The sequence below is a fragment of the Lampetra fluviatilis genome, chromosome 11 (genome assembly GCF_964198595.1).
Source record: "Lampetra fluviatilis chromosome 11, kcLamFluv1.1, whole genome shotgun sequence".
Classification (NCBI taxonomy): Eukaryota; Metazoa; Chordata; class Hyperoartia; order Petromyzontiformes; family Petromyzontidae; genus Lampetra; species Lampetra fluviatilis.
Window position 1 is genome coordinate 3342449 of NC_136285.1, and position 24964 is coordinate 3367412.

At 43.0% G+C, this 24964-nt stretch overlaps 1 pseudogene; it reads right to left on the minus strand.

Moving 5' to 3' along the window:
- Positions 1 to 6719: 6719 nt before the first annotated feature.
- Positions 6720 to 24964, minus strand: part of LOC144934685 (von Willebrand factor A domain-containing protein 5A-like) — a 35653-nt pseudogene continuing 17408 nt past the window's right edge.

Below are 24964 nucleotides of genomic sequence, written 5' to 3' on the forward strand. Positions count from 1 at the left end.
TGTCCCTCACCGTTCAACAGCCTGTAGTTCCACTTACCGTCAATAGAGTGCAGAGGCGTTACCTCGCTAGGGCACATGCCATGGTTCAGAGAGGCCAACGGTGGATTCCAGTTAAACGGATCCTGGGAGACATTCCCCGGGCCCCCAGGTGGGGGGGAACCAGGGGAATGATTTCACCTAAGAATGTTCCAGAAGGAAGGCGTGGCCAGGGCGGAGCCACCGACAAACCGGTATATAAGCCAGAGCTCAGAGAGCTCTGGCTCAGTTATCTACACGCCGTAAACTAAAGACCGGGCTGGAGAATAGGACCCTGGACCCCAAGCTCTACAGTCCTTCTAAGGGCTGGAGCTCAGAGAGGTCAGTGGTCAGGGAAGAATAGGTCCCTGGCAGAGAGGATCCTGGACCCCAAGCTCTACAGTCCTTCTAAGGGCTGGAGCTCAGTGAGGCCAGTGGTCAGGACCCACGGACCAGGAGGTCAGGGTCAGTTAGCCTCCCCTAGGTCCCAGCCGGAGGACGATAGGGAACGGGTTACCAGTGTAGGTCCCGTATAGTTCGGAGGCCATAGCTCCCTAGGAAGCGGGTGAAGGGACCGATATACCCTTCATGCTAAGGACTCTGTAGTAAAAGACAATAAACAACGTGTGCCTCATAAAGAAGTTTATTCGTCAATATTTGCAACACTACACATTGATGGGCTCAATTATAACTAATGACTACACAAAACGACCATCATATTTGGCTTACTTCGTTTAGCTAAGCTCTAAAGGGAGAGTTCCTATCAAGTTTCAAGTTGATTTTGTTTAATCAGGCGAGACCTCAAGAGACCAGGTTAGTCTCATTTGCAACAGTGATGATTGCTATCTAGGTATTATCCGAAAGAGTAATTTTTGGGTAATTACAATTTTTGGCTAATTTGAATTCCTAAAAGCAGCACACAATGGCGTTATAGTATGTTCTCCTATAACACGGTAGTCGCGTTCCTGAAGGACACTGCGTTGTGGAAAAATTGCGTTATAATGAATAATAAATAATACAGGGTAAAGTACAGTCCGCAAAAACACGTGAGATGCGTGCGCAGGCTGAACAAAGACTGAGGCGTGTGGGTAGCATCTAGAAGCATCCAGCGCTGAGGCATAGTTCTGTTTACTCAATCGCGTAATATATACAATTCGCATCTGCGTTATAAAAACGTGTGTTCCCTAAAACATTCATCGCGTTATATCCAATTTGCGTCATGAAAACACGCGTCATAGGAGAACAGACTGTAATCTTGCGAATAACGGTCACAGCATCTTTACCGTCTACTGTTAAGCAGACGGCGCCGTAATTTAAAGGTTCATGCACCAGGGCGGGCACTGGATTGGAACCGCAAATCTCTGCAGTTAGCGGCAGGCGCACGGCGACTGCTGGGCCATGGCAATGCCCTGAAGTGAATGGGGCATGTCACCGATTCACATGCTTCTGTCAAAACCATTATGGGGCCGTTCCTTGACATGAGACATGGGTCGTTGCTGTCTTAAGCATGACATTTTGCTGCTATAAATGTCCACATGATGATGCGCAACTTCGTTCAGCTATCGTTTGTGGCCAGGTCGCTTCTAAAAAAGAAGCTAAGAGGTCAGATGCACTTTACCTGGTAAGTAAAAAGTATTTTATTTGTATCCTTTTTCAGTTATTTTATTACCTTTCCTATACTTTGTGTTTTGCTCCATGCGGGAGTGGGGGTGTGAGTACACAAGGATTTCCTGTTTTGAGGGTGAGTTTGGTTACGTGAACAGGAAGTTACGATTTGACAGCCTTTCAGCCACGAGGTTCCGCCATTACACAGAGTTCAAGATGGCGGCACACATCGCGTCCCAGTGAAGCCAGCTGTAATTGTCCATTGTGGGACTTTAAGAAGCATTGTCTGTAAGGTCGTGTATGTTCTTATAATACTAGGAATGCTATTATAATGTTAAAATGACCGTTATAATGCTGTAAATGCCTTTTTAATGCTGTTAAATTGTTATGATAAATACGAGGCCTAGTTAACAACGAAGCCTGCAACTTGCCTTATTGTGAATGTTACTTGTAATCGAATAAGTCGAGTCAAACTTGTACTCAAGTAACTTTATTGCGATCTGGAGAGCAAGGATGACGAAATGTCTCATTCATAGTGCAGTGGTATATGCAGTGATGTAAATTTGGGCTGCAGTGTGATGATTGCACGATGTGCCTTTGTTTAACACAGTAGCTTGTTCTCTTGTATAGCTGTTCAGTGCTGTTGTGGGTGCCTGGTCCATCCAGGATCTATTGTTGAGAAACATGTTATCTAGGACAATGTTGTGATGCAGTAGTGTTCATGCATTGTGTTGATGTATATAAGTATTAACAGATGGTGTATCTGTGCTGTGTTTTTCCATCAGTTTTACCTCGTTCAATTCAATAAATTACGTTGGGAGTCGGATGTTCACCCTGGCTCTGAGGGTTTATTGGATGCGAGGTTAACTACTCGGATAACGGTGCAACGCAGCGCACAGCGAGGCCGAGACACTTTGCACTCCTATCGTGTTTAGTATTGTTTGTTGTAACGTTCTGACCCGCTCCAACTTGGCATCTTTGACAAATAGCTTTATAGCTCATTGGATTCCGCCAATATAAATAAATATTCTAATTATAATTCTGACATTTAACTGCATTATCGCAACTTGGAAAATTCAGCTGAGCTGCAAAGTAGCTCGATGTTAAAGAATGCAAAGACCGAGCAACCCTAACACACAAATATAAATCATTTTGTATGCGGTGGTTGGCATCGCTAGCACGAGGGGGGTCACCCCTAACGTGTGGGTGTTGGCAGCTATGCTGCGTGCCCGGTACCAGCGGTGTCAAGACCGGCCTCCGTGGAGGAGGCTCGTCAAGGACGCTGCCGGGGAGATGGAGACAGTCGAACATCCAGCAACAACGGAGGGCAGAGGAACAACGCTCACAAGAACGAGCGGAGTGCCGGCCCACTAAAACGCAGAGAGTTGTCAGTGGGGAGCACAGTTGGTGCATCTGCCAATCATCTCAGTCGGTCAACCCATGGCACCTGGGTCTGTTCTGGGACCTCCTGCCAGCAGCGAGCCTTCAAAGTGCACCTTTGCCTGGCAGAAGCCACGTGGTGTTGTTTATGCACGCCTGTAATGCAACCCTCCGGAAGCATCAAGGGAGTGAGAGAAAGAGAGGAAGTGAGAAAGAGAAGGAGTGATAGAATCATTGAGAGACAGTGAGAGGGAGAGAGAGGTGGGGAGAATAAGGCGAGGGAGAGAGAATGTGAGAGTCAGGGGGAGGGCGAGGAGGGCATGAAGGGGACGTTGCCCCGCGCTGCCGCTATGGGGCATGGGAGGATGACGGCATGACAGGCCGCGCAGGTAACACGAGATTAACTCATTCACATCTTCCTCATCCGGCCATGGTCAATCATCCACTGCTGGATGAAGGGTCCCTCCCCAAGCCGCCCCATTATCTCGAGACCTAACAATCCACCGCAGCCCCGCTCTCCATGAGCTGATGTTGTCGCCCCATCTCCTCGGTGTGCGTCTTCTTGGGTGCCTTTTATTCATTTGGCTCCCGCTCCATCGTTAGTCTCGAGCACGGCTATGCACCTCCAGCCGTCGTGGCAGGTCCTGCCCAAGACCAACGTGTACTCTCAATAGTTTGAATAATGCAGAGGTGGCCAACTGGTGTCTCTTGAGCCATGTGCGGCTCTTTAATCTCCCACATGGGGCATAACGTAGAAGATACTATAACAGTAGCAAAAAATAATAAATGTCTCCCGTGCTGTGCCGAAAACTCTGAATATATACACACTTATACATATAAATACACTTGCTTATTTGCAGAACTCAAGGGGATTATTGATGGCTCCTGGTCTGTGACAAGTTGGCCACCCCTGGCAAGTCTCTAAATTGCACGTGTTCTCCAATCCCTGTAATCCTCTTCTTCACAATATGCAGTACATCTCAAGCGTGCATCTCTCCACGATTCCTTGCACACCTTTTCAGTCTTCCTTGTCAGGGATCATGTTACTGATCCCTGTCTCAGAAGGCAGAGCGCAATCATGCCAGGCTCCTCGAGGAACAAAGACGGTCAGCGCATCGTGCTTCTGCGGCCGTCTGGAACGCTCTTGCGATATTAGGAAGCCACCTGAGGTATGAACTTTTAAATCGTCCAGATTGAAAACTAATTTCTTTAAAACTGCTTTTTGTGTTTAGTTTGTTATCCTTCCCCCGCACCTCTGATTAGCATGGGTTGGCTACGTATGGTGCGAAAGAAGTTCAACATACAGTAAATAAACTGCCTGTGATGTTGTGGATGGGAATACAACACATTGTTTGCTCGGATTCGCCTACAAAGGAGTGGGCAGTGTGCTGTTTGTGGCGTGAGCATGACATCGTGTGGCCGGCCATTCTCACGGTGGAGGACCTTTGAAAATTAAGTGTTGCCCTCAGAACCACTTGTGCTTCTGTTTCTGTCGTGACCCTATGGCCTCTTACAGAACAAAGTTAAATAAGAACCCTGTATCACGTTAGTTCCCACATCCTTTGATTTTTTGTCAGCCTGTGATCTCCTTTACAATAACTTGCTGGGTAAATATGCAGGGTCAGGCCCAGTCACATTGAGCTACGATGTGGAAGTGGAGGAGCGAAGTTGAAGATACTAACTAGAAGTGGAAGTAGCTATGTGGAAGAATCATAGACTTAATAATAGCAAATAGTCTCAATGAAGCCGGGCAGAGCTCTTGAATTGCAAAGCCTTGAGAAGGTCCGACAGATGGATTCAATTTGAGTTCAGTGTAGGTTAAGTCTTAAAGATTTGGCCATCATTTTCTGGGTCTGGGTTCTACTATCGATGCGTTCCCAACAAGGCAACAAACGCAAGAGTTTGGGATCTCAGGGTCACCCCTTGACCGAGATGTAATTATGTCACTCATGCCAGAATGTTTGAGGAGACTAATAACAAAACAAAAAAAACTAGTGTCGCATGGATAGACCTCCACAGCCGCTGTCAGGATCCGTTTCAGGAAAGAAAAACAGAGAGGATATTTGAAAGGTCAGTCGAATAATCTAGGGAGAGATGATATCGTGCATAAAAAGACTGAGAACATACCTGTCACCCCATACGATTTACACGTATTCTTGTACAGAGAAATTGAGTCTTCAGGGCCATACGGTAGACAGCCATTTCAATTCGGGCAAAAACGTGTTTTTGTCCATGTTTTAATTTCTCTCCCTTGTGATGGGACTTTGTAGGATGAACGTTGAGATTTATAAGGGTCACGGGGTGACCAATAAGGTCTAAATTGGTCTGTAATAAGGTAGGGGACCGACAAGGGGTTGACAGGTTTGTTGAATACACTTTGATTGTTCCACGTTTGTGGATTTACTTTTAATTAAATGGGTGACACCAAGGCTGCGTATGAATTGAGTATATTTGATCAGAGTAGTTATAATCACAAGTGTGGTTGATATATATATTTTAACAAACACGAGGTGGCGCCCATGAGTAATCTGCTGAGAAGTGACCCAAACGATACGTTTACATTTTCCCCATTCTCTAATATAACGTAACATTCCAACAATGTAAAATACAAAGTATACAAAGTAAACCTGTAATTGAATGTAGATTATTTTTTTATTCATGAAGTAAAGTTTCATGGACAGCAATTACAGTCGAAACGAAGACCAAACAGAACGATGCCCTTAGGAGGGCCATATTCATATCTTGATGTGAAGCACACTAAACTCATCGCCCTGGCGCGTTTTAACCAAAAAGCAGATGAAGAGCCACATTCACCGAGGTCTTAACATGGCCCACTGATGTGCAGCAGTTGAATTATGCATTCTAGACAACAACAGCAGCAGTAAACTTGTACTGCAATTCTCAAACCTGTTCACACTTTATGCAGGTGATCACTATGAACTGTAACTCAAAAATAACTGCAATGGCCGCATTGCACAAATAAAATGTCAACGCGTACAGTGTGTCCACAAATTGCCGGGCTCATTCATTTTGTTAAAACCCCACTGATGGGATAAATTTGGCTGCCGTATGAAAGACCACATTTAGATAAATTGCAGTTCGTAATGTTATTTATATTTAGAGTTTTATATTGTATGCATCTAAAAAGTAATTTTCTAAAAGAAAAAAAAAACCAGCCCATAAAGAATTGAAAATCACAACCAACTGCTACAGGAGTTACCTCACAGTCGATTACTGAACTGGGGCTGTTTGGTACGTGATATGCTTCTGACCAGCATGGAGATGCAGCTAACAAATCAGCATTAATTGGCTCGCTGTTCCCCCTTCGAATATTGGGGGTGCCATTTTAAAATGATTGGGATCCCCTGAAAAATCCTATTTTGTGGCACGCGGTATTTTAGCTCACGTTATTTCGAGCACACACTAAAAATAACAAACCCCAATGCAAACCAGAAGACATCAGTATTATTGCAGAAGTGTATCATTGGCATAAATAAAATAACAGCAGGGTGGATCCTCGCATGCAAAACCCTTTATTTAATCAGGTGAGATCCCGTTTGAAAGTTTTTATTTCAGTTAACTTGAAAATAGACTAAACATGTAGTTTGGCAAACGAAGCAGAGCACACAGTAACCAGATATTACTTTACGTGCGTGTGCCCATGCTCATGAAGGCTGGCATGTAATTTGCAAATCACTTCGATGTGCAATGCTTAGCCGTTAAATGTCAGAGGTCTTGACGGTCGAACCGAGAACTTTGTTGGCAGCTTCGACGGCGACGTTTTTGTCGATCCCTGAAACGACACGATCGGTCATCAGCAGCGCCTGCGTGTCTCTCTTCAAGGGGGGTTGGTGCCCAAATTACACGTTGGCCCATGGTGGCAACGTCTCTAAAGTTCTGGGTTCACACTGGAGAACTGTAAAAAGCTGTTGTTGAGGTATGGAGAAAAAGAGATTAAGATTGAAACGAGAGGATTTCTCCACAACCCTGGCTGTCGCCTGATGAGGCTGGTTGTAATTACGGGCGAAACGTCGTACTCGAATTGCAGATGTTGTGGGTTTACTCTCAAACACACCGGTGTGCTGAACTAGTAACGAATGGGCATGTTTTGTTTATGTGACAAACCTTACTAATTGGCTGTGTCAGGTGGTGGTGGTTTTAGCAACGTATTAATATTCACCCAAAACCCTCTATTATGGATAATATTGGTCGTGAAATGAGTTTGTCGTATTATTCAACTCAGCTAATGTGACATTTCACAATCACTGGGCACAGTTGCCACAATTTTCACATTTGTCCTCAGCTTTCATAATTTTGGCCCAACAGAAGTCCTTGGACTTCTTCAGTGTACAACACGTTTTTTTGGATGTCTACGCATTGGCAGTGTGGAGTTTGTGGAGAATGCTAGGAATTTCATGATTTCTAATCACCGTGGAAACGTAGCGTAAATGTAATGGGCCTTGGCAACGTGCAGCATAGTCTCATGTGAGCATCAGGAGTTCGTGTGCATTTACACCCGTGTAAGGAACACTGATAAGGAGAACCCCATAAAGTAAATAAATAAGCAATCAATACTCACTTAGTAAAACGGATTATTTTGTTGCTATAAATTTCCACTTGATAAAGCCACTTCGTTGAGCTATAATTTGTGGCCAGGTCGTTTCTGAAAAAGAGCTGTGTAGCTCAGTGGGTCGTACCTGGTGAACTAATTTTATAAAAAATAGCCTACTGGAACTCCTTGACACATGTATTAATGAGCTTGCGATGCGTCACCTTGCTGGCTGAGCCACAGCGAGGCTTTCCTGGCGAGCAGATCCCACTCGAGTTTCTGCTCGGCAGCTTGAGACTGCAGCCAAACGAGCGCCAGCACCGTGGCCCACACCTCGCTCGCCATGCCCTGCCGGGGAACAGAGATTTTGCTGTAGGATGCAAACACCCCCCTCTGCCCAATCTTCCCCGACCCTCACAGGCTTCCTCGTCCCGCCAAAATAATTTCCCACCAGCCGCCACTGACAACAACACCTCATCCACAACACCGCCAAGCAGCTCTGCCACTGTGACGGAGGACAACAACCCCTCCTACACAGATTGCATCAACCTTTTTCTCACTAGCGCACTGGGATCTACCGACCGCAACCTAAAAGACTACCTCAGCACTAAGCGCTATTAAAACGAGGCTGAATGTCTGCTTGTCCTACTGGGCAACGCCTTGCCCCACTGGGCAACGGCTTTCCCTACTGTAAGTACACATGAAACAAAAATGCACGATAGCGGGTTCGGAGCGGGATTCCTGCAAGAGGACTAAGTGGGCAGCAGAGGGGGGGTGTCTAATCTTTGCAGGCAGTTTCAAACGTAACATTCTGCACGCACTTCCCCGGTGTCGGTGGTCTGGCACTACGTATCCTCGCGAATACTGGAGTCCGGCAGGTCGCGAATAGGGAATTATTATGCATTGAATAACTCGCCAAAATACAAAGCTCGTGAATTCAGAATCTCACTGCAAATCTCACCTTTGGCGCCTCGCTCTGAAGGTCTCCCAATGGCATTTGGACCACGGCCGCCAGCTGCTCCAAGCTCTTCCACGATCCTTCTGCCTGCTGCAAATAGACCAGTTGATCTAGTATGGTAGAACACACAGAGAGAGAAAAAAGAGAACAAAAAACGTCATTAGCTGACCCAGCAGACCGTGCCCATGGTAGTCTCGGTGGCCCTCTAGGAGGGGAGAGTTTTACTGTGAAGGCTGGCGAGGCCGGTGAAGTCGCGCTTCCACGTGCGGCGGACTTTAGGGTGTTGGAGTGAGGCAGCTGGTCAAAGGATTCCTCCAGGATAAATAACGATTCTGATTCTGAAGGAAGAAGAAACCTCAAGCTGAGATTTGACGTCATCCATTACAGTAGCGTCACGTATTTACTCGACATACTTCGTTTGCACAGGCTTATTTGGATGGTTGATCGGGAAATGAACGCGTAGTGTAAACAGTGTAAACTCTCGTACAGTGGAGTGTAGAAGCCAGCAGACAGTCTAAATAGGGCTAAATAGGGCGTTTTATGATCCTTGATAATTATTTCACGTACCCGATGAAGCGAATCATTAAACACAAGGTTATATATCACCATGGGACCTCCTTTGCCAGGACCAAAATATGATAATAGGGTTTTCCCTTTTTTCTGGCAACAAAACAGGTGTTAACATCTTAAAACACCAAACATGTCTTACACCGTTTGAGACGAGGCTCAAAAGAAAGCTGTCTCTGGTGTGGACCAATCAGTTTCAAGGACAATGTATGTTTTTTGTTTGCATACTGACCACAATAATTGTGGTTAATGCAGACATGATTTCTTTGTAAAAGGTTTCAGTTTGGTGGTTTAACATCTTAACACCTGTTTTGTTGCCAGAAAACAGGGGGAAACCCTATTATCACAAGGTTATATAATTGGTTTAAGCAATTTTCAACAAATATAGGTTCTACATTTACATTAAAACTACTTGCAAGTTGATTTGTTCGTGCTTTTCAAATATATTTGAATGCATGGCTTAGTCACTATCAGTGAATTCTCTAACAAAGTTTTTTTGTTTTTATCAAATGACACACATCATGTGTGCAGGAACTAGAAGGTCAGCCCCGTATCTGCCTTACTCACCCATCCGAGTGCAGGCAGGCCGTGTGATACTGCACCAACTGGGAGAGGTCGGTGACATTTCCTGGGATCCTCTTCTGTATATTTCTACAGGAAAGAATTAACAAGTTATACAATCAACATCTCACCGTGTATTATTATGAATTGCCATTACTGCCTTCCACTAAAGAAACTCACATGCTGGTCTTACGATCTGGCATCAATTAAAATCGTGGCATAAACCTGATCCATTTTGTCAGTGTGTAATAGTTGTTCAAATGTCTCTCCAAATGACCATACGTGTTCAATTCAATGAGAAAAGCATTTTTCTTCAGCCAATTTAAAATATAATTTGGTTTTTATGTGTTTTGCCTTTCCCATCGTCTTGACGCCATGCGGCCGACAAGCACCCGTGGCCTCTCCTGACCATGTCCTCTGGAGTCAGCATATCACAAAATACCCCTTTGTTTCACTGGCACATCCGAATCATAGCATATTCGATTCCAAACCAATCTGATCTGATCCACGATTATGCCAATCTGATCACTCAATCCAGGTCAATCAGTCGTTCGACTGATCAGGATAAAATATGACTCGATCATGGCTGATGACGATGGTAGCTGTTGAGTCCAGAAATGTTTTTATTTTTAACGTGAAAACAAGTTTGGATGCCACTTACTTTCAAGGGACAGACTGGAGATTCTTGGCATGCAGGATTTACTTTGTTTCAAGAAGAGCTCTGAACCAGGTGCTGCCGGGATACAAATGGCAGAAATTCACAAGCCAACATTAAACACAGAGCATCAATGATTTGCTCAATAGCTCTGCTGTGCACCAATTTCAGTGAAGCATTACAAGCCTAGCTCTCAGATGTGTTTTTGGGGTGAAGCGAATTTTAATGACGATGGAAGTGGTGGTGGTGATGGTGAAGAATTCAGGAGGACGACTCCTCGGAAGAATGCGGGTGTTTGAGAACAACGCCGCACAGCTGTTATCATTTTAGCACTCTGGGAGCACGAGCAGCAACACTTTCCCTGACTGAATTCGCGTTCTCAATTAATGGACATCACAGTCGACTCGTTTATACCAACATGTATAAAAGTAGGTATAAAATAAAAATGCACAATAGCGAGTTCAGAGCGGGATTACTGCGAGACTGAGGACAAAGCGGGCAGCCGAGGAGGCGTGCCTAATCTTCGCAGGCAGTTTCGATTGTAAAATTCTGCGCGTACTTCCCTGGTGTCGGTGGTCTGTAGGCACTATGTACACTCGCGAATATGGGAGTCCGGCGGGTCGTGAATAGGGAATCAGTATACATTTAGTAACTCGCGAATTATGCGAAACTCGCAAATCCAGAAATCACGCATAGCGAGGGTTTACTATGCCAATGCTAACACCAAAACTAAAGGAGTGAATGAAATAAAAAGGAGATGCAAAACCGAGAAAAATCTAAACATATAACGTGTCCATTGTATGTGTGCATGTGCCTTTTTTAACAAACCTTATATAAATCCACATTTTTCAAGCTGTGTGTACAAAGTTTGGTATCGAATGAAAACCCATCGTCTGTAGGTGTGTAACCAAAACACGTATTTTTCCCACGACATTTCTTTGCCGAATTATGGCTGCAAAACTAAAAATGCAATTCCATAAACTACAAAATTGAAAACCCCAGAAAGCGCACCTACTTATGTGCACTACAAAGTGAAATGTTGAACGATGGCCGCGAGGACCAACCGGCATAGGAGGGCATCAGTAGGCCTGGCCAATCAACTAAGTAAAATGTAAGGATTCAGTTATTGAATTAGCACACAATAATCGAAGCAGGTGAGTTGTGAAACGTCAGACATCATGTGAAACATGCGGTTGAACCCAAAAAAACATCAGAGCTAGGCTTGGCATGGTTCACAGAAAATCACTTCGATCGGATCAGTTCATGTGAGCTGGATGGTGGTCTCACAGGCCGGTAAGGTCTTGCTGGAGGTTTTTGAAGTTGAAGCCAGTGAGGACGACCTTGAGTAATAGTCTGTGTTTGGGCTGGTAACTCTGGCCTTGAACACTGCAACACACAGTGCAGAGTAAAATATTTTCTTTTCTGCAGTCTCAAAGAAACATACATGAATTAATTAGGACTCACTGTCTAGCATCAAAAATGTAATTTGTTCATAACAGATGAGAATCAAATGAGATGAACATGGATGTGATGGTGTGATACACAGCAACCTTTTATTAAAACCCTGCAGTCGCTAATATACATGTTTTTTATTTGAAAATGAGGAAAACCATGGAGGTCATTGAAAATAAATGGATCAATCTTTTAAAATATCGAATTGTGAATGCAATATTTTTTTACTGATGCAATACACATGTCAATGTACATGCAAATTCATGTGCATTGTAGACACAAATGTAGATGCAAATGATAAATCAAAGCCTAAAGGACTGCATGGAATAGAACAATTGAGATGCAAAACCAAGAAAATATTAAAAAATTAAACGTGTCGAATCTATGTGGGTATGTGCCACTTTGAACAAACCTTATACATAATCCACATTTTTCAAGCTATGTGTATTAATTTGGTATCAATTGAAAGCCCATTGTTTGGAGGTTTTTTTTTTGAAGAAAAACACATTTTTCTCAATGACCTTTTCGTGCCGAGTTATGGCCGCAAAACTAAAAATTAAATTACATGAACTACGAAATGCAAAATCCCGGAACACGAACATGCTTATGTGCACTACAAAATCTAATGTTAAACGCTGACTGCGAGGATCAAGTGGCAATCACCAGCAATGCAGAACGTCGTAGGAGGGCATCTGTAGGCCTGGCCAATCAATTAACACGAATGAGTGATTGAATGAGGTAAGAATGTGAGTGAATGAATGAGAGTATTTGAGTGATATAATTACACTGTATACTCGAAGGAGGCGAGCTGTGGAACGTTGGACATCATGCGGAACATCACAGAGCTAGGCGTGTCATGCTTCGCTGAAATTGGTACACAGCTGAGTTATTGAACATATGACATAAATTATTTGCTCAATAGCTCAGCTGAGTCTTACGTTCCATGGCTCATCTCCTTCGATTGTACGGTGTACTGCCTATATCAACCAAAGTCATGAAGATGCACGTGCACACATGTCACGTGTATGAATGTTTGTGTTGCGCGTGTGTTGAAATGGTGTTAGGGTACATTAATTTAGTGGCAAACAGTTCTAACAATTGAGGTTGAGAGCCAGTGCAGGATAGCAGGGGGCACAGAACATTCAGAGATGTAAACAAATTAGATTAAAATAGCAGCTCAACAGCTCAACTCTGGAAATATATCAATAGTGTGCAGCATTACTGCAGTTATGTTAACAGAATGGGGCTTAAAACAATTGGAAAAATTGCTCAAATAATTGACGTTGCATGGGTTAGGAAGTAGTTTCTACTGGATGGGAAAATGTAATTTCCATCCCATCAAGCAAAAAGGGAGCTAGAAGGGAGTGTGGTAACTCGAGAGGGATGAGTTGACTGAGCATCCAGAAAGTTTCACTGAAAATCACAAAAGCCCAGACAGAAGGGCCGCTCAGAGAAAACTGGAGGCAGGAGAAGCAGAGATCAACGTTTTACTCTCAAACCTATAATATAGAAGACATGGGAATATCATACTTTGAGTGAGCGGATAATTCTGTTAAATCAAAGACAACCATACTAATTGGGTTTTTCCCCTTTTTTCTGGCAAGAAAACTGACACCTTTTGCAAGGAATCATGCTTACATTAACCACAATACTTTGCAGTCAAATGCAAACAAAAAACAATACTCTGATAATTTATGCATTGTCTTTGAAACTGAATGGTCCACACCAGAGACAGCTTTCTTTAGAGCCTAGTCTCATGGTGTTAGACCAGATGACGCCAAAAGGCGCACAGTTCAAAGACAACGCACTACCGGAGTAATGAGAGCTCGGGGTGAGCAGCTACATCATGGGACCTCCTTTGCCAATACCAAAATATACTAATAGGTTTTTTCCCCCTTTTTTCTGGCAACAAAACTGACACCTTTTGCAAGGAATCATGCTTACATTAACCACAATACTTGCAGTCAAATGCAAACAAAAAACAATACTCTGATAATTTATGCATTGTCTTTGAAACTGATTGGTCCACACCAGAGACAGCTTTCTTTAGAGCCTAGTCTCATATGGTGTTCGACCAGATGACGCCAAAAGGCGCAAAGTTCAAAGACAACGCACTACCAGAGTAATGAGAGCTCGGGGTGAGTAGCTACATCATGGGACCTCCTTTGCCAGTACCAAAATATACTAATAGGGTTTTTTCCCCTTTTTTTGGAAACAAAACTGACACCTTTTGCAAGGAATCATGCTTACATTAACCACAATACTTGCAGTCAAATGCAAACAAAAAACAATACTCTGATAATTTATGCATTGTCTTTGAAACTGATTGGTCCACACCAGAGACAGCTTTCTTTAGAGCCTAGCATTTGACTGCAAGTATTGTGGTTAATGTAAGCATGATTCCTTGCAAAAGGTGTCAGTTTTGTTGCCAGAAAAAAGGGGAAAAAACCCTATTAGTATATTTTGGTACTGGCAAAGGAGGTCACATGACAAAGACAACCACTTTGATAAGATCAGTTCACGTGAGCTGGATGATGGCCTTACAGGCCCGTGACATCTCGCTGGAGGTTTCTGAAGTTGAAGCCCGTGAGGAGGACGCTGAGTTATAGCCTGCGTCTGGGCTGGTAACTCTGGCCTTGAACACTGCAACACACAGTGCAGAGTAAAATATTTTCTTTTCTGCAGTCTCAAAGAAACATACAAGAATTCATTAAGGACTCATTGTCTATCATCAAAAATGTAATTTGTTCATAACAGATGAGAATCAAACGAGATGAACATGGATGTGATGGTGTGATACACGGCAACCTTTTATAAAATCCTGCAGTCACAAACATACATATTTTTAATGTGCAAATGAGGGAAACCATGGAGGTCATTGAAAATAAATGGATCAATCTATTAAAATATCGAATTGTGTTTGCAATATTTGTTTGACTGATGCAATACACATGTCAATGTACATGCAAATTCATGTGCAATGTAGACACAAATGTAGATGCAAATGATACACCAAAGCCTAAAGGACTGCATGGAACAGAATAATTGAGATGCAAAACCAAGAAAATGTAAAAATATAAAACGTGTCGAATCTATGTGAGTATGTGCCACCTTGAACAAACCTTATACATAACCCCCATTTTTCAAGCTATGTGTATTAATTTGGTATCAATTCAAAGCCCATTGTTTGGAGGTTTTCAAGAAAAACAAGTTTTTCTCTATGACCTTTTCGTGCCGAGTTATGGCCGCAAAACTAAAAATTCAATTACATGAACTACGAAATTCAAAATCCCGGAACACGAACATGCTTATGTGCACTACAAAATCTAATGTTAAACGCTGACTGCGAGGATCAAGTGGCAATCACCAGCAATGCAGAACGTCGTAGGAGGGCATCGGTCGGCCTGGCCAATCAATTAAAACGAATGAGTGAGTGATTGAATGAGGTAAGAATGTGAGTGAATGAATTGAGAGTATTTGAGTGATTTAATTAAGTAAAAATGTAAGGATTCGGTGAATTAGCACACTGTATACTCGAAGGAGGCGAGCTGTGGAACGTTGGACATCACAGAGCTCGGCGTGTCATGCTTCGCTGAAATCGGTACACAGCTGAGTTATTGAACATATAACATCAATTATTTGCTCAATAGCTCAGCTGTGTCTTACGTTCCGTGGCTAATCTCCTTTGATTGCACGGTGTGCTGTCTATATCAACCAAAGTCATGAAGATGCACGTGCACACATGTCACGTGTATGAATGTTTGTGTTGCGCGTGTGTTGAAATGGTGTTGGGGTACATTAATTTAGTGGCAGACAGTTCTCACAATTGAGGTTGAGAGCCAGTGCAGGATAGCAGGGGGTAGAGAACATTCAGAGATGTAAACAAATTTGATTAAAATAGCAGCTCAACAGCTCAACTCTGGAAATATATCAATAGTGTGCAGCATTACTGCAGTTATGTTAACAGAATGTGGCTTAAAACAATTGGAAAAATCGCTCAAATAATTGAGGTTGCATGGGTTAGGAAGTAGTTTCTACTGGATGGTAAAATGTAATTTCCATCCCATCAGGCAAGAAGGGAGCTGGAAGGGAGTGTGGTAACTCGAGAGGGATGAGTTTACTGAGCATCCAGAAAATTTCGCTGAAAATCACAAGCCCAGACAGAAGGGCCGTTCAGAGAAAACTGGAGGCAGGAGAAGCGGAGATCAACGTTTTACTCTCAAACCTATGATATCGAAGACATGGGAATATCATACTTTGAGTGAGCGGATAATTCTGTTAAATCAAAGACAACCACTTTGATAAGATCAGTTCACGTGAGCTAGATGATGGCCTTACAGGCCCATGTTGACTTCTCGCTGGAGGTTTCTGAAGTTGAAGATGAAGCCCGTGAGGAGGACGTTGAGTCATAGCCTGCGTCTGGGCTGGTAACTCTGGCTTTATACCCTGCAACACAAAGTGCATAGTCAGATGGTTTCTTTGCTGCTGTCTCAAATAAACTAAAATGAATTTATTATGACTCACTTTCACCAAATTTGTTTATAATAAATGAGAATCAAATTAGATGAACGTGGATCTCATGGTGTGATAAACAGCAATCTGTTATTAAAACCCTAAAGGCACGAATTTATTTTTAAATACATATGAGAGTGAGGGAAACCACGGAGTTCACAGGAAAATGTAATGATTAATGGATTCATTTGTTGAAATCTATTTGTACACTCAAAACATATTGCATAAAATTGTCCGTGCAATAATCAAATATTTTGGACTGATGCTAATTACAAGCCAATGTTAATGCACGTGTACATGCATATATAGTATACACGTGTCTATGCAATTGCTACACAAAAGCTAAATAAGTGAATGAAACAGAACAAAGAAGATGGGAAACCACGAAAGATCTAAACATGTAAAATATGTCCATTGTATGTTGGCATGTACCACTTTAAACAAACCTTAAACAAATCAAAAATTTCAAGCTACTTGTACTAATTTGGAATCAACTGAAAGGCCATCGCCTGTGCGTGTGTAAGCGAAACAAGTTTTTCTCCATGGCCTTTCTTTGCCGAGTTATGGCCGCGAAACAAAACACGCAATTACATGAACTACGAAATTCAACACTCCGGTACGCTGACATGCTTATGTGCACTACAAAATCTAATCTGAAATGTTGGCCGCGAGGACCAACGTCAGCCTAGCAACGGGCATCCCTAGCCACGGCTGGGCCTGTGGAAAGTAAAAGCAGAACATCAGTAAGCATGGTAAATTATATTCTTGGTTCTTTCGGTAAAATCACGTAGAAGGGAAGTAATAAAATAATACAAATATAAAACAATAAAAATTATCACGACGTTTCGACTGCAACACAAGCAATCGTCATCAGGTGTGAAATCCACAGCAAGAAATTTAATTTTGCTTAATTAAATTAAATTAATTTCTTGCTGTGGATTTCACACCTGATGATGATTGCTTGTGTTGCAGTCGAAACGTCGTGAGAATTTTTTATTGTTTATATTTTTATTATTTCCCTTCTACGTGACTTTACCGAAAGAACCAAGAATATAATATCAGTAAGCATGGTGAATTATATTCTTGGTTCTTTCGGTAAAGTCACGTAGAAGGGAAACACCTGATGATGATTGCTTGTGTTGCAGCCGAAACGTCGTGATAATTTTATTGTTTTATATTTGTATTATTTATTGTTTCTCTTCTACGTGACTTTACCGAAAAAACCAAGAATATGAATCCCTACGCAGTCACGAAAGCTTTAAATAAATAAAAACATGGTGACTTAATTTAAAATGATTGAGATGATTGAATGAGGTAAGAATGAAAAGATTGAGTGATGGAATGAGCCCACTGTGTAATCGAAGGAGGTGAGCTGCGGAACGTCGGACATCATACTGAACAACACGTGGTTCAACCCAAAAACACATCAGAGAGCTAGGCTTGTCACGCTTCCGCTTAGCACGGTTGGATATGTACGGTGTGAAAGAAGTTCAACAGTGTGCTGCTTATATAAAGCAAGGCGAGGAAGATGCACATGCACACATTTCACGTGTATGAATGTTTGTGTTGCTCGTGTGTTGAAATGGTGTTAGGGTACATTAATTTAGCGGCAAACAGAGCTCACAATTGAGGCTGAGAGCCAGTGAAGGATAGCAAGGGGTCACAGAAAATTCAGAGATGTAAAAAAAATTGATAAAAAATGTAGCTCAACAGCTTACGTCTGGAAACATCAATAGAGTGCAGCATTACTGTAGTTATGTAGCTTAAAAAAAATGGGGAGAAACCGCTCAGATAACGGAGGTTGCATGGGATAGGAAGTAGTTTCTACAGGATTCGAAAATCGAATTTCCATCCCATCACATAAGAAGGGGGATAGAAGGGAGTGTGGCAAATCGAGAGGGATGCATTTACTGAGCATCCAGGGAATTTATTTTCAAGAGTTTCGCTGAAAATCACAAAGACGCAAACAGAAGGGCCGTTCAGAGAAAACTGGTCTGGATTTAGAGGAGGCAGGAGTAGCCGAGATCGACGTTTTACTATCAAACCTATAATATAGAAGACGTGTAAATATCATCATACTTTGATTTGTTTTATATACTATGTGAGCGAAACATTATGTTAAATCAAAGACAATCACTTTGATAAGATCAGTTCACGGGAGCTGGATGATGGTCTTACAGGCCCATGACGTCTCGCTGGAGGTTTCTGAAGTTGAAGATGAAGCCCGTGAGGAGGACGCTGAGTCATAGCCTGCGTCTAGGCTGGTAACTTTGGCCTTGTAGGCTGCAACACAAAATGCATAGTGAGATGCAGTGGCGGCTCCTGCAAAATCTCTCAGGGGGGGCAAATGTCTGGATGATTTATAAGGATAAGGTCCACCCATGCAAAGGATAAATTAACAGCTTAAGCATGTAAAGGCAACTTCACTTCTTTAATATTAATGAAAAATAAAGTGACTCTTACAATACATCTTGTTTGTTTCTATACTCACTATTAATACAATCCACTCAAGTTTCTTTTATTAAAGATTCCACTAGGTGGCGATAAATAATATTGTTGGATGCAACGTGCTTACGTATGATGACGTAAGCACGTTAGTGCGAGCCCTCCCGGAAGCCATAGAGAATGCATTGCAGCGCCCACCGTTCGAAAAAAAACATCTTTGAATGTAAGTCTATGGGACCACTCTGGGCGATTCTCAGCCGGAGTGAAATCACCCAAAAAGAGGCGGTACTCCACAGAACGGGACATGACGCTGATTGGACTATATCCAGAGGCACAGTGATGGCTAGCGTGACTCTGTGGTTGAATGACATTGGTGGTGCGTCGCCCAATCGCCCTAATGAAGAAACCGCCCCTGGTGAGATGGTTTCTTTGATGCAGTATCAAAGAAACATGAATTTTATTAGGACTCACTATCACCATTTTTGTCCATAATAAATGAGAATCAAATGAGATGAACGTGGATCCCATGGTGTGATAAACAGTAATATTTTATTCAAACTCTGCAGTCACGTATTTATATGAAAGAATACATGTGAAAATGAGGGAAACCACGTAGTATGTCATAGGAATTGTAAGGGCTAATGGATTACTTTGTTGAAATCTATTTGTACGCTCAAGACACATTGCATCAAATTGTGCATGCAACAAGAGTTGAGAGAAAGGGAACTGAGCTGATGGAAAAAGGTTGCCCTTTAGTGGAATATATATTGAAGTAACTTTGCACGAATTTGCAACCTCAAATTGTTACAATGCATTCAATTACAGCAGAATTTTTTTGATTAATTGTTACAAGTGTAGTCAATAATTTACACGAACAGACTGACATAGATAGGACAAATGTGGGCATCACAATATATATTGCCATGATGGATAAAAAGATAGAAGCACACTTTGTCAGCTATGGCTGACAATCAACCTGAAGGCTCAGATTTACATTCAAACCCAACACTTACATAGACTCTTGTCCTTGTCCTTATCCAAAAAGTCCATCCAAGGCCCATGTCTATGATGAGAGAAGTCAACCGGCATGAATTCCCTGGTAGCGTGGTAGACCATGGCGCCTTGACAATAAAAAATACAAGGGGGGGGGGGGGGAATTAAACATCTGTGCTACGTAAGGTTAAGGCTTTGCACGTATATGACCCTTGTCAAAATGTATCAGCAACTCGGACGCATTGCGTCACGACTCATCTCAACCGTTTCTGTGCTCAGCTGCAGTTGAGCCAACGGAACCCTTAACAGCAACTGTTGTCTGTGCAGCACAGGGCATGCAGCACTGGGCTCCAATTGGGCCATTAATTCACCAGTAGGGTATGAAGTATCAACGTGTTTTCCTAAGTAATAAGCTAATTATTTATTAAATTTGCCAAAATTTGGGTCACGATGCCTACACACTCGGCCTACTTGTTTTGTTCCAAATAATGTCACCGTATCTTTAACCACTCTGAAGCAGACGGTGTGTAATTATTATGGTGAATACACCTGCACCATTAACCATCGCGGAAACTCTCACGTCATGCTAAACACGTGGTACAACCTGAAAACACATTAGAAGGGCTGTAAAGTTCAACTGCGAAAACGTATGCAAGAGTATCGTGAAACATCTGTATTATTTTGACAGCATGTCACCCAGTTACATGTCTTGGTTTAGTGGTTGGTCGTTATTAAAGACTTAATGAAAGCTGCTTCTCTCTCAGTATTTGTGGATGCCATTGGTCTACTTGAAGCTTCGCTGTCTGTAAAGTTATCGGTTGCCGGTTGAGTTGGTTTTTGTGTTTAGTTGTCTTTCCCCCCGCACCTCCGATTAGCACGATCGGCTACGTACGGTGCAAAAGAAGTTCAACATACATAGTATACATACACACCAGAGTGTTGGATGATAATTTTACAATCCACGCCACACTCCGCACCTGGTACACACCTCAAGTTTACCCCAACTTACTCATAGGATGGGGCAGTGGCACGGGACGGGCCTGCATGGGGTCAGCGATGGGTGGCCGGGGTGAATTGTCCACAGCCACAAAGGCGGTGTAGCGCGACACGATTCCAGCCTGAATGCTCAGCGCCACGGAGCTCTGCCTCGCGTCGTCGCTGGGACCGGCAGCTGCCCTTGGGTCATCCCCCAGGTCCCCAACAAGGTGGCGGATGAGTGCCTTGGCCAGCAACCGGTGCAGCACGAGCCTGTGGATGAGCACGGGCACCACCACAACCACCATCGTCATTGTCGTCATTAGCATCGCTGGCAGTAAATAATCATTCAGCGTTGTGCTGCAGAAGCTGAAGCAGCCAGCGATGCTGTGTGTGATCGCAAAAACAGCATCATCACCATCATCGTAATCAAAAGCCTCCGCATCGACAGTTTGATAAATACAACATCCCTGCCAGCAGCATCACTGAAGATATCACTGCCTGCAGCGGAAATATCAGCAAGGTGACACAACAAGATGACATTAAATGTAATGTCATCTCCTTGGCCTGGAGGATAATTGTTTTAGTGCTGATTTTATTGCCAAGTTTTGGCCAACCCTTTGATCAATTTGGCCAGTTTCTATAGGTGTAGGTCCCTATTATCAACACAATGTTGTACTCAACTTTCATACATATTGGATCATCAATATGATGACAGACGGACAGGGATAATCCATAAACAACTTTCTTTGGCGGAACATTAAAATGGAAAATGGCAATGACCGAGTTTGTCAAAAGAGATAAGTCACTGAGCCAAAAGTGAGCATCGTCTGTGTGTGTGCGTGTGTACGTGTGTGTCGTACCGATCCTTGCGGTCATCAGGCTCGCAGGTGAACACTATGCGGTTCTCAGTCGGCTTCCCACACAGCGAGTACTTGAGGAGAGCTTCTCCATGCCACGGAGCCGCTGGAGGCTGCACCACCCCCCCCCCCCCCAAAACGCATCGACAGGTGATGTGATCACATGACTGAAGAACAAAACATTTGCACTCACCAACACTACCTGATAAGAAAAAAATGTATAACTGGCAACACACCAAGAGTCCAGAGAGAGAGATTGCGTGAATAATAATGCCATGATATTTCACCAAAGCGATGAGCCACTGGTTTGGACACGATGTCGGCACGGCGAGCTGACAAATGATGTTGGGAAAACCTATCACCGAAGCATTGACCGGTTTCTCCAATGTAATGGAGGGTCGGCGTTTTCACGCGATGCAATAAACCAGATTGGTGGAGATGCTCGTCAACCTATGGTGTGTCACACGCGATGATCTGGGTTAATTTTATCTGCTTTTTAAAAAGTGAAAATGCACGTGTTGCATCTTCTCCGACTGCATGAGGTGCCTGGTAGCTATTGTTTTTGCTGGTATTTCACATTAAGCTGTGCACTATCAGGTTGCCACGGTGACGAGATGTTAACTACCTCGCCTGGTATGTAGGAGCTCGTGGATTCGATCCCGACCCTGACGCCTACTGTATATTTGGAGTTTGCATGTTCTCCCTATGATCGTATGGATTTTCTCCGGGTCCTCCGGTGTTTCGGTCCACTTTTAGAAACGTGCCTTTAGAGTATTTGGCTGCTATACATTTCCACTTGATGATAAGCCACTTTGTTGAGCTATCATTTGTGATAGCCAGGTCGCTTCTGAAAAATAGCTGTATAGCACAGTGGGCCTTACCTGCTAAAACTAAAATAGTTTCAGAAGTTTCTAGGGTCCCGAGAGGTAGCTCCTTAAAATGTCGGCAGTACCCGTGTCGCCCCTTCACGACATGAACAAACTTGAGGATGATCAATGTGACAGCCAGGATTGAAGAGTGCGATGTGAGCACAACCTGCACCCAATTGGTTAACTGGTTCCATGGTTGCTTCACGGTACACCAAGGAGGCAGGTTGGTAGGCGCTGTCTCTTACATCGTCAGGGTATTTGCACGTATTAAATAAACAGCTTCATTTAATTGGCTTTACCCTTGAAATCTCCACTGTTGCTGCACAAGCGACGGTGGCAAAGAAACTGTGAAAGTGGTAATGTCGTCTTGGTGTGGACAGGATGCAATAAAGTGCCAAGCAGGTAGGAGTGTGAGCTTTGGTTTGTATGGCACAGATGTGGCTGGTGTGTCATCTTGGATCGGACAGTCTGATGTTCAGAAGGGAGAGGCTGTCTTCTGTTATTAACGAAGTTCATTTTAAATTCTGGATGAAAATTGGGAACTGAATGAAGGCGTTAAGTTCCACTTTGAAGTGAGAAGTAATGCCAATACAGTCACCGATGTATGTTCCAAAGAAGTCAGGTCTGGTGCCTGTGAAGATTTGACGTGTCAAATGTCCTACACATAGGTTGGCAAGGCTAGGGCATATGCGTGTGCCCGTGGCCACACCATTGAGTGCTTCAAATATCTTAGGTTTACCGATTGATTTAAAACTTACATTTCAACCCCCTATTGATCACATCTCAGAATTTTTTTTTTAATGTGGGTTTTATACAGAAACAAACATTGCTTTCCCATTCGATAGCACCAGCAAATTGTTAATTATCATTCTGCCACTTTTTGACAACTCTGACGCTGCTTACAGATCAGCTACTAACGGAACATGAAACAGATTAAACCCGCTTTATCATTATGCTTTTCGATTTCCACTGGATGTACCTCGAATTACCATGGTTGGCTACGTAGCATGCCAAAGAAGTTCAACATATATACCTACATACAGGACCCAACATTGTGACCTGTACGAAAAATCTAATCTCACACCACTTGATGCAAGAAGAAATCTCACATTGGGCCCGGTTCAAACATAAAATACTTCTTTGCAAATCTGCGCGACACTTAGAAAATGTATTAATCCCATTGTTAAACCCAATTAACCTAAGACATCCATGTAATTCCCTTTTAACTATCCCTAGAGCAAGAATTGAAATAGGCGACAAAGCCTTTCCCGTTGCAGCACCAACGTTTTGGAACAACCTCGTTTCCGCCCTTAACATTGTAAGTCGTCCTTCAAGAAATATCCTGATGCAGAAGATTAGTGCTGGATACGATCACAATTTGCCAACGTGATGTGTAACTTTGATCCTTGCCCGTGTATCGACAGTTACGTTTTAATGTGCAACTTTATTGAGAGACGACTGTGTGTTGTCTTGCTGTGGTCTGGGACTGTTTTGGTTGTTGTTGTTCTTCTTGTTGTTTTTATTGTTTTGCTACCTTGCTCAAGCTTACATTTAGTGTTGAAAATCGGCAGGGATTTGATGTACTTATGCAATTTGTAATTATAAACTTTACATATATTTATTTATTACTTATCCACTTGCTTGCCTTTGCTCTACTATGAACTCCTCTATCACTTTTTTTATATTGTCTGTTGGTGGAACTTGCTGACCCACGCCTACTGAACATCTGTGAACAAGAGCTTCATAGCTCATCGGATTCCTCCTCCAGGATAAATACAGATTCTGGTAGGGAGTAGCCAGCCAAAAGCAGACAGACACACAATTCTGGCCGTCACCTGATCAGGCAGTAATTAACTGGTGAAACGTTACGATACTTGAATTGTAAAAACACAACTGGTGTGCTGAACTAGTAACTAATCGGAAAGTTTTGTTTACGTGACAGACCTTACTAATTGGTTGCATCAGGTGGTGGCGGGTTAAACAACACATTTATATTTACGCTATCTCACCCAAAAAAAACATCTATTATGCATAATATTGGTCGCGAAAGGCCTACTACATGTTAAAACGCAAATTCGCACACACTCAACGTGTGTTGTGAGGTTCACGTGAGTCTCACCGTCCCTGTGAACTGCGCGTAGACAATCATCTTCTGTCCCATAAAAATGCTTTCGGGAAGCGTGGGCACCACAGTGGCAGCGACGCCAGGCGGGAGAGACCATTCCAGTTGGGGGTTGCCCAGCAATGGCTGCATTGCGCACTTGAGCATCCTCAACACCTGCAGAACCGAGAAAGAAAATATTTATAGCCCTGATATATTTCCGTTAATTACACGTTCAATTCAATTGCTGCTAAGTGTAGGTTACAGCATCGGTTACAGAGTATGACTGTACTAGGTAATGTCCTACAACACACACCCTGGTGGGACCAGGCACAAGACACCATATATCATCCACAAGTATCTTGTGTTACATGCGTTACTCTGTGGAATGTCTGCAGACTGTGCTCCTCAGCTGTAAAAATGTTTTCTGCTTCAAAGGCTTGAACCCGAGACCTCAAGGGTGCAGT